Below are 10,975 nucleotides of genomic sequence, written 5' to 3'. Positions count from 1 at the left end.
TTTATTGGGCCGTTTCCTTAGGAAAAAAAACATGACCATGCTCTAATAATAGCTACACTAGTTTGCATCTTAAAAAAAAAAAAGATAAATAGAAATTATACACATCCTCTGATATTACTTATCTCTTCAGAGATTGACACATATATCTTCTTCTCTTTCCATAAAACCTTCTTGAAAATGTTCTCAATACCTCTTCTTCTCTGTTACAACACATCTGAGTTGGGCCTGTGTTCTGCACTGCTAACCTATTTAGAATTAGAAAGATATGTAAAATGACATGGGCTTCCCCGGTGGCTCAGCAGTAAAACATCCACTTGCAATGCAAGAGACATAAGAGATGTGGGGTCCCATCCCTGGGTCCAAAAGGTCCCCTGGAGATGGGAATGGCAATCCGCTCCAGTATTCTTGCCTGGGAAATGCCATGGACAGAGGACCTGGCAGGCTACAGCCCATGGACTCACAAAAGAGTTAGACACGACATAGCAACTAAATAACCACATAAATGATATGGCATGTAATAAAGACATGTTTTCTTTTAGGACAAAGTATCCATGATATGACAGAGAGCCTCCAGGATTCATCATATCTGCCAAAGTCCACAAGATTAGTACATCACAAAATATTTTGATGCTCTGACACAGAAATGAAGAATTTAGGGACCAAGATTGTATTTTTCATCTTTATCTACTGATGACTTCAGCTTTAAAAGAGAAAAGAGAATATGGACATATGAGTTGTACTCTTTGTGTTGCCAGAGAAGATTTGCTCCTTTGGAATGTAAACAATGATATTAATACAAGTGTTTCCCGTAAAAGGCTTAACACACTTAGAGAAACAGGAAACAATAAGATTTGATCCCTGACCAGAAAGAACTCATAATAGAACTAACTTACAAATGAGATCAGGGTCCGCCAGCATAGCCTAACCTTCTATACCTTAGAGTAAATCAAGCTCTAAAAGTGGCCCTTTGTCATGGATTTCCCACTTCCAGAACTACATAAGGATCATATTGACTGTAATATATATTCCTGCCTTCACTTCATTGTGCAAACTATTCCTTTTAATGGAAAGAACAGCTTTCATAGCTTTCTCCAGTAAAGAGATCTCAGTCTTCTTTCAAGTCCAAGATCCGTAGAGTTACACTCAATCATTCCCTCTTCTGTACACGCATAACACCATTCTTACAGGGCTACCATGTTAGATTGTGTTGGAAATAATTCTGCTTGTGTCTGATAACATACTGAAACTAAATTGTATATTTTCAGTTCAGACCACACTGAAACTAAATCGTATATTTTACAAGGGCAGGGAATAATATCTTTATCACCTACGAACAATCCCAGATCTTCAGAGCAGACAGACTATATGCGGACTCCCAGTTATTTCCAAGTTTGCAACTGCAGACATATCATACATAAGTGGGGCTAAATAAATAAACAAATAAGTGAATAAATAAGCACCCTACTTGCCTCATATGGGGAGAAGGCAAATTTTCAGGTAAATCTTTCATCAAGATAAAGAGAGAGACAATGGATAAATGACAGAAAACATGATTCCCTCTCTTTTTGCCTTCATCTGTGTTGTCTCTTGTACTGAAAATCTGCTATTTCTGTCCTGAACAATAGTCCTCATAACAGAGCCCCTCTTTTCCAGGAGAATTGCAGCTTCCCAACTTTATATCCTATGAGTGAAACTGTCAACTACATGATTCTGCCCCTCTGGACCGTACTCATCCAAAGGACTCTTCACGCTGCTAAGTGATTGGTCCTAGTAGAGTCTAAGACTTGTTGTTTTTGGTGTGACTTAATATAAATTTTGAAGAGATATGGGTGTCTCTCTCATTGTGAGAGCTTGAACACGGAAGATCGTGTGTGGCTTAAGCCTCTTGGAAACAGTCTGGAAAGGATCAGTCTGAGAACAGATCCAAGAAAAGAGAACAGTAGAGCCTAGAGGCTTAGAGAGTTTGATTACCCTTATTTGAACCCCTAGATGAGTCATTAAATGTTTTTCTTCCTTGAGTTGGCATGGAAACGGCTAGCATGAACTGGAAACTACAACTGAAAGAGTCTTGGATAATGCGTTTCTGTGAAGTCAACTTGCCCGTGGAGAGTAATAAATATGAGAGATCACAGATGCAGTTGTGAGTCACCACAACATAGGAAATTAGCAGAATTAAACAGTCCCAGGATTCATGTTTGACACCAAAGAGAACTTTCTGCATACCCTGATGGGCAGTAACTGAAATGAGAGTGTTGGTATCTTTTGCTATGAATCTTACAGAAATGAGTGAAGATGGACACAGAGTTTATAAGGAGACTGAGTGATTTTACTTCACAGATTTCTTCTGACAGAAAGTTAACAAAACAGATTAAAGGAACTACTAAGCACCTGCATATATGTTTTTACATTTAATCCTCCCAAGGCCTAAAAAGTTTGTACTGTTAAAACATCCCACTTTATAGATGAGTAAATTCTGCATTGGCCTTCCCAGGTGGTTCAGTGGTAAAGAACCCGACTGCCGATTCAGGAGATGCAGAAGATGCAGGTTCAATCCCTGGATCTGGAAGATCTCCTGGAGAAGGAAACGGCAACCCTCTCCAGTACTCTTGCCTGGAAATCCCATGGGCAGAGGAGCCTGGAGGGCTACAGTCCATGGGCTCCCAAAGAGCTGGACACGACTGACCGGCTGACACGCACAGGCAAGTTCCACTTTAGAAAGTTAAGATCTTGCCTAAGATTCTAAAGCCAATGATATCAGCCATTGGGTAATAATATCAAAGAGACTCTAGTAATAAAAGATAAATAAGTGATTAACAGTACAAAGAGATAACAAGAGATTAACAGTACGAAGTAGAAAGTTGGAGGGAAGGGAATGGAATTTATTCAAAACTGTAGAGCCTCACCTCTCAAATAAGCCCACAGAAATTTCTGGAAAGAGACTGATAAAACTTCATTACAGTGCTAAAGGAGAAGAACTTCCTTCACCAGAGCAGAGAATGTGCTTGCGTGCTCAGTCATGTCTGACTCTTGTGACACCATGGATTATAGCCCACCAGGTTCCTCTGTCCATGGGATTTCCCAGGCAAGAATGCTGGAGTGGCTTGCCATTTCCTACTCCAGGGGATCTTCCTGCCCCAGGGATCAAACCCGCATCTCTTGCACCCCCTGCCTTGGCAGATGTATTCTTTACCACTGTGCCACCTGGGAAACCCACAGAGAATGGGAGAAAATCTTAAAAGACTGAAATTAGAAGAGATTAAAGTATGCAATTACAGTACGAGATGAATTCAGGACTGGACTGCCACAGAAATTTCATACACCAGGGTCAGGAGGATGACTGAGAAGCAAAGAAGTCTGACCCTGCTTCACATCTCATACGAAAGCACTGAAGGTACGTGCTTGAGTCAGAAAGACAAAGGAACATCATGCATGACATCTAAGAAGAAAAGGCAGCCTGGACTCTTTGAAAGATGAGGTGTTAGCCCACAGCATCAGACAATATTTCCAACAACTCTCCCAGAAATAAACTTCAGTAAACAGAACATTTACAGGGAGGCTAGCAGGGGACCTCAATATCAAAGATGAACACATAACCAAAAATAAATAATCATTTGAAAATGGCGAATACTTGAAAGAAAGGCATTAAGCACAACAATCAGAAGAAATCTACACACCTAGGAAACAAAGCAAGTCAAATAGGAATTTAAAATAAATATAATTAATTTCCAGAGTGACATGAGAAAATGTTGCAGCTATACTTAGAGTTAACCAGATGTTTGTTAAACTAGACATGGGATGGATGAAATAAGGAAAAACTTGAGGGACACACTGAAAATCAAAATGAAAACAATAAAGTAGTGATATGAAATAATAACTCAAGATTTCCTCCAGAATACAGAATGAAACAGAAATGAAATCAAAACTATGAAAAAAAAGCTCACAGAGATTAGATCTCAGCTTTAAAGGGTCATGAGTCCTTAAAAGCATCAGGCAAGATGAAGATAAAAAGATCTACATACATTTTGTAAGATCAAGGATGCAGAGAAAAATCCTAAAGAGTTCCAGAATGATGTTAACTTTGATATCTAATATTTTATCAGCCACTTTAGATACAAGAAGAAACTGGAACATTGTCTTCAAAGCTAAGAGAAAAATATTTTTCACGTTAGAACTCTATACCACATAAACTTAACTATTTGTGGGGACAAAGCAGAACCATAGTCAATCTATAGTGTCCCTTTCTGAAAGAATTACTAAAGAATTGACAAGATGAGAAATGAATCCAGTACGTAGGAGTGGATTTTAGAAGCAATATAGGGTAAAGAAACCAGGAAAACAAAGAATATTGCTATAGTTGTGAGGGAAGGAATATGTAAAACTTACTATTAACTATATACAGTCGTAGTATGAGTGGTGAATGTAGTAGGTGGTGATAACTGCTGAGCTTAAGTGCAAGACACTGTTCTAAATGTTGTAAATGTATTCATTTAATCCTTATAACAGCCCTATGAGCAATCGGAAATTGATGATACTAAAGCATAGAGAAGTTGAGCAATTTGTCACAGAGCTAGTAGGTGGGAGAGCCAATATGTGAAACTATAAATAGCACATCTATAAACAGAAACTCCAGATAATATTAGCATGTATTGTGGACTCAACTGTATCCCCTCAAAATTCATATGTTGAAGTCCCAACTCCCAGGACTTTAGAATACAGTACTTGGAAGTGAAGTGAAGTGAAGTCGCTCAGTCGTGTCCGACTCTTTGCGACCCCATGGACTGTAGCCTACAAGGCTCCTCTGTCCACGGAATTTTCCAGGCAAGAGTACTGGAGTGGGTTGCCATTACCTTCTGCAGGGGATCTTCCCGACCCAGGGATCAAACCCTGGTCTCCTGCATTGCAGGGAGACACTTTTACTGTCTGAGCCACCAGGGAAGTCCCAAATAGAACTTTAAAGAGGTGATTAAGTTGAAATGAGACCCTCTGGATGGGGCTGTAATCCTACAGACCTGCTGTCTTTCTAAGAAAGGAAGAGACGTCAGGGATGCACAGACACAGAGGAATGCCATGTGAGGAAATGATGAGGAGGTGGGCACCTACAAGCAAGGAGAGAGAGAAACCAAGCCTGCTGAGATTTTGCTCTTGGACTTCCAGCCTCCAGAAATGTGAGAAAATATATTTCTGTTGTTTACACCACTTAGTCTATAGCATTTTGCAATGGAAGCTCTAGCAAAATAATACAGATTTGAGTGATAATAGTGCAGCAACAGGAAAAGTGTACATGCTATTAAGTTCTGTTGTTGTTGTTCAGTAACTCAGTTGTGTCTGACTCTTTGCACCCCCGTGGACTGCAGCACGCCAGGATTCCCTGTCCTTCACCATCCCTTGGAGTTTGCTCAAACTCATGTCCATTGGGTCGGTGATGCCATACGATCATCTCATCCTCTGTCGTCCCCTTCCCCTCCTGCCTTCAATCTTTCCCAGCATCAGGGGCTTTTCCAATGAGTCAGCTCTTCAGGTCTTTTACACCAGGTGGCTGAGGTATTGGAGCTTCAGCTTCAGCATCAGTCCTTCCAATGTATATTCAGGGTTGATTTGCTTTAGGATGGACTGGTTGGATCTCCTTGTAGTCCAAGGGACTCTCAAGAGTCTTCTCCAGCACCACAGTTCAAAAGCATCAATTCTGTGGCGCTCAACTTTCTTTATGGTCCAACTGTCACATCCATACATGACTACTAGAAAAACCATAGCTTTGACTATTCGGACATTTGTCAGCAAAGTAATATCTCTACTTTTTAATACACTGTCTAGGTTGGTCATAGCTTTTCTTCCAAGGAGCAAGGGTTTTTTAATTTCATGGCTGCAGTCACCATCTGCAGTGATTTCAGAGCCCAAGAAAATAAAGTCTGTCACTGTTTCCAGTGTTTCCCCATCTATTTGCCATGAAGTAACGGGACCGGATGCCATGATCTTCATTTTTTAAATGTTGAGTTTTAAGCTAGCTTTTTTGCTTATCTTTCACCTTCATCAACAGGCTGTTTAAGTTCTTCTCTGCTTTCTGTGATAAGGGTGGTGTCATCTGTACTGAGTGGCATGTGGTATCTTAGTTCCCTGACCAGGGATTGACACCTGTATCTCTTGCAGTGTAAGTGCAGAGTGTTAACGGACTGCCAGGGAAGTCCTATTAAGTTCTAGGTGTACCTTTTAAGGGAGAAGGCAATGGCACCCTACTCCAGTACTCCTGCCTGGAAAATCCCATGAATAGAGGAGCCTGGTAGGCTGCAGTTCACGGGGTCCCAAAGAGTCGGACACAACTGAGCGACTTCACTTTCACTTTTCCCTTTTATGCATTGGAGAAGGAAATGGCAGCCCACTCCAGTGTTCTTGCCTGGAGAATCCCAGGGACGGGGGAGCCTGGTGGGCTGCCGCCTATGGGGTCGCACAGAGTCGGACACGACTGAAGCGACTTAGCAGCAGCAGCAGCAGTACCTTTTAAATTATAAGTTTAAACACACTGCTCCAAAAGAAATTAAAAGCAGCCCATAAAGAAATATATAATTTTAAAACAAAAAAAGAGAAAAATGTAACAAAGGAAAGACAATCAATTTTTTAAATGGGAAGAAACTAAGACTTACAAAATAAGATGGTAAAAGTAAGTTTGTACATATCAGTGATCATATTATAAATTTTTCCTCTAAAGAGAGAGCATTTAAAATATAAAACTAACCATGTACTTACTAAGCAACCCAATAACTGCCCTCCTGAGCATTTACCCCCAAGAAAGGAAATTTTATGTTTGCACAAAAACCTATATATGATTGTTCTTAGCAGCTTTATTTGCAACACCCTAAAACTGGAAAGAACCAAAATGATCCTCAATAGATGAATGGTTATACTGTGGTACATCCAAAGAGCAGAATGCTACTCAGCTACTGATATATATGACAGCTTGGATAGATCTCAAGGACAGTGTGTTGAGTGAAAAAGTCAATCTCCTAACAGCACATAGCATATGATTCCATTTATATATAGCAAGCTTGAAATGACAAAATTGCAGAGATGGCAAACAGAGTTGTGATCACCAGAGGTGAGGGATGGTGGCAGGATGAGTGGGATAATAAAGGGGTAGCACAAGGGAGATCTTTGTGGTGATGGAACAGTTCTATATCTTGGTTGTCGAGGTAGTTACACAAATCTACACGTGTAGTTTTGTGTATCTATCCAAGCTGTCATATATATCAGTAGTTTGCTCCTTTGCATTGCTGAGTAGCAGTCTGCTGTATGGATGTACCACAGTATAACCATTCATCTATTGAGGATCATTTTGGTTCTTTCCAGTTTTGGGGTGTTGCAAATAAAGCTGCTAAGAACAATTATATATAGGTAGTTACACGTGATAAAATGACTTAGCTCTATACATCTGTACACTCAGTGTACTGATATCAGGTTACTAGTTTTGATATTGTTATGTAAGCTGTAACTATTATGTAACAGTTATATAAGCTGTAACTATTAGGGAAAACTGGATGAAAGACACAGAGGACCTCTCTGTACTATTTTTACAACTTCCTATGAATCAGAACTTAAACTAAGTGCAAGGCATTGTTCTAAACATTGTACATGTATTAATTCATTTAGCAACACTATGAGTTATATAACCAGAAACTATTGATGAAAGTGAAAAAGGAGAGTGAAAACGTTGGCTTAAAGCTCAACATTCAGAATACTAAGATCATGGCATCTGATCCCATCACTTCATGGCAAATAGATGGGGAAACAGTGGAAACAGTGGCAGACTTTATTTTTGGGGTCTCCAAAATCACTGCAGATGGTGATTGCAGCCATGAAATTAAAAGACGCTTACCCCTTGGAAGCAAAGTTATGACCAACCTAGATAGCATATTCAAAAGCAGAGACATTACTTTGCCAACAAAGGTCCGTCTAGTCAAGGCTATGGTTTTTCCTGTGGTCATGTATGGATGTGAGAGTTGGACTATGAAGAAAGCTGAGCACCAAAGAATTGATGCTTTTGAACTGTGATGTTGGAGAAGACTCTTGAGAGTCCCTTGGACTGCAAGGAGATCCAAGCAGTCCATCCTAAAGGAGATCAGCCCTGGGTGTTCTTTGGAAGGAATGATGCTAAAGCTGAAACTCCAGTACTTTGGACACCTCATGCGAAGAGTTGACTCATTGGAAAAGACCCTGATGCTGGGAGGGATTGGGAGCAGGAGGAGAAGGGGACAACAGAGGATGAGATGGATGAATGACATCACCGACTCGACAGACATGAGTTTGAGTGAACTCTGGGAGTTTGTGATGGACAGGGAGGCCTGGCGTGCTGCGATTCATGGGGTTGCAAAGAGTCAGACACGACTGAGCGACTGAACTGACTGAACTGAATGACACTAGGACACAAAGAAACTGCTTTCACGTATGTATGAATAACGCCTGCACCTGGTAAGTCTGTAAAAAACATTTGATTAATCAAATGAAGTTCAGATCAGTCGCTCAGTCGTGTCCAACTCTTTGCGACCCCATGAATCACAGCACGCCAGGCCTCCCTGTCCATCACCAACCCCCGGAGTTCACTCAGACTCACGTCCATCGAGTCAGCGATGCCATCCAGCCATCTCATCCTCTGTCGTCCCCTTCTCCTCCTGCCCTCAATCCCTCCCAGCATCAGAGTCTTTTCCAATGAGTCAACTCTTCGCATGAGGTGGCCAAAGTATTGGAGTTTCAGCTTTAGCATCATTCCTTCCAAAGAAATCCCAGGGCTGATCTCCTTTAGAATGGACTGGTTGGAACTCCTTGCAGTCCAAGGGACTCTCAAGAGTCTTCTCCAACACCACAGTTCAAAAGCATCAATTCTTCAGCGCTCAGTAAGAAAATTATAATAATAGTGAATAATTAGGAGACTTTAAAACAAAGTTAAGTAAATACTACAGATAAACAATAAAATGCAGTATATATAAAATGGGAGCTAAATGGTTTTTTAGATAGAAGAAAGAGCAAATTTTAAGTTATGTTAAAATTTAAGATACAGATTTTAAGTTTTGTTAAATATGGATATTACATTTCAAAATTCCATTAACTATATATGTAAAATAAATATATATAATAGTCCATTAATGATATATGTATATAATAAACCTATATAATATATAATAAATATATATAAAACAAAAACCTCTTAAACTATGAAGAAGATAAAAGGACAATGAAAACATAATCATCAAGAGAATAAGAAGATAAGCCACAGACTGAGAGAAAATATTTGCAAAAGACATATCTGATAAAAGATTATTATCCAAAATATACAACTGATTCTTAAAGTTTAACAATAAGAAAAATACTCCTATTTTTAAAATGGATCAAAAAACCTGAATATACACCTCACTAACATATGAAAAGATGTTCAACATGGTATGTTTTCAGGAAATTGAAAATTAAAGAAATAATGAGACATCACAATATACATATTAGAATGGCCAAAATGCAAAACATTGACAACATCGAATGCTAAGGAAAATGTGGAATAACAGGAACTCTCATTCACTGCTGGGAGAAATACAAAGTCGTATAGCGACTATGGAAAAGTTTGGTAGTTTCCTGAAAAACTAAACATACTCTTACCATATGATCCAGCAATTACACTCCTTGCTATTTACCCAAATTATCTGACAACATATGTCCACACAACAATCTGCACATGGATGTTTATAGCAGTTTTATTCATAATTGCTCAAATCTGAAAGCAACCAAGATGTCCACCAGTAGGTGAATGGATAAATAAACTGTGGTGCATTCAGACAATAGAATATTATTCAGAGTTAAAAAGAAATGAGTTATGACAAGACATGGAGGAAACTTAAATGCAATTATTTAGTGAAAGAAGCCAATCTGAAAAGACTATATGATTTCAACTATGTGACATTCTGAAAAAAGCTCAACTAGGGAGACAGTAAAAAAAAAAAAATATATATATATATATATATGTGTGTGTGTGTGTGTCTATATATATTAGTGGTTATCAAGAGTTAAGGAGAAGTGGGTAATGGCTAGTTGGAACACAAAGGATTTTTAGGGCAGTGAAGCTATTTTGTGTGATATCATAATGATGGATATATGCCATTATATATTTGTCAAAACCCAGAGAATACACTATATCCTGATGAAAACTAATGTAAACTATGGACTTTGGGTGATAACGATGTGGCAATGCAGGCTTATCATTTGTTACAATGTACCACTCTGGTGCATGATGTTGATAGTAGAGAAGGCTATGCACAGGAGTGGATATGAGGCATGTGGAAAATCTCTGTACTTTCTGCTCAGTTTTGTGAATATAAAACTGCTCTACTTTTTCAATCATTCCAGTAGGGCAGAAAAGAAAAGGAAAAAAGAATAAGGTAAATATTTTTTATTTATTTTTATTGGTGGAAATAAATTCAAATATATCAAAATCACAACTTTCAACAGACCAAATTTCTCATGCTAAGTTTTGGTTTATAAATTAGAATTTAAAAAATAAAATTCTTTTCTAATATGTTCAAAAGATACATCAGAAACGTAATGACACAGAAAGACAGAAAGCCAAGGAGTGGAAAACTAGTAAATATAAACAAGAGCAATGCTGAAATATCTATTTCAACATAAGATGAAATCTTGGGAGAACATAATGATTCATTAATTTTGCTGTCCTCTAACAGTGTCTTCTACTCAGACCATAATCCTGGATCAAGAACCAAGACTAGAATGTTTGCCATTCTGGATCTGGCGTCTGAAAGATGAATCACCAGAAGGGTACGTTGTCCTCGGGAAATGTCTAGACACAAGAATACAGGGCCTGGAGGCAGGTGAGGCTCTGGGCAAGATGGGATGTCCTAAGACAAGCTTGTGAATACTGTAAAGATTACAACCTTGGGGTTATCACTAGACTATGAGATTCTTAAGAGCAACAATAGTGTTTCACACA

The 10,975-nt window shown here is 38.9% G+C and overlaps 1 pseudogene; it reads left to right on the top strand.

Moving 5' to 3' along the window:
• Positions 1–3,333: 3,333 nt before the first annotated feature.
• LOC129628726 (NXPE family member 1-like) overlaps positions 3,334–10,975 on the top strand; it is a 34,704-nt pseudogene continuing 27,062 nt past the window's right edge.

Source organism: Bubalus kerabau, chromosome 15 (assembly GCF_029407905.1).
Source record: "Bubalus kerabau isolate K-KA32 ecotype Philippines breed swamp buffalo chromosome 15, PCC_UOA_SB_1v2, whole genome shotgun sequence".
In the NCBI taxonomy this organism is placed as follows: domain Eukaryota; kingdom Metazoa; phylum Chordata; class Mammalia; order Artiodactyla; family Bovidae; genus Bubalus; species Bubalus kerabau.
This window is presented reverse-complemented; position numbering and strand designations above follow the sequence as displayed.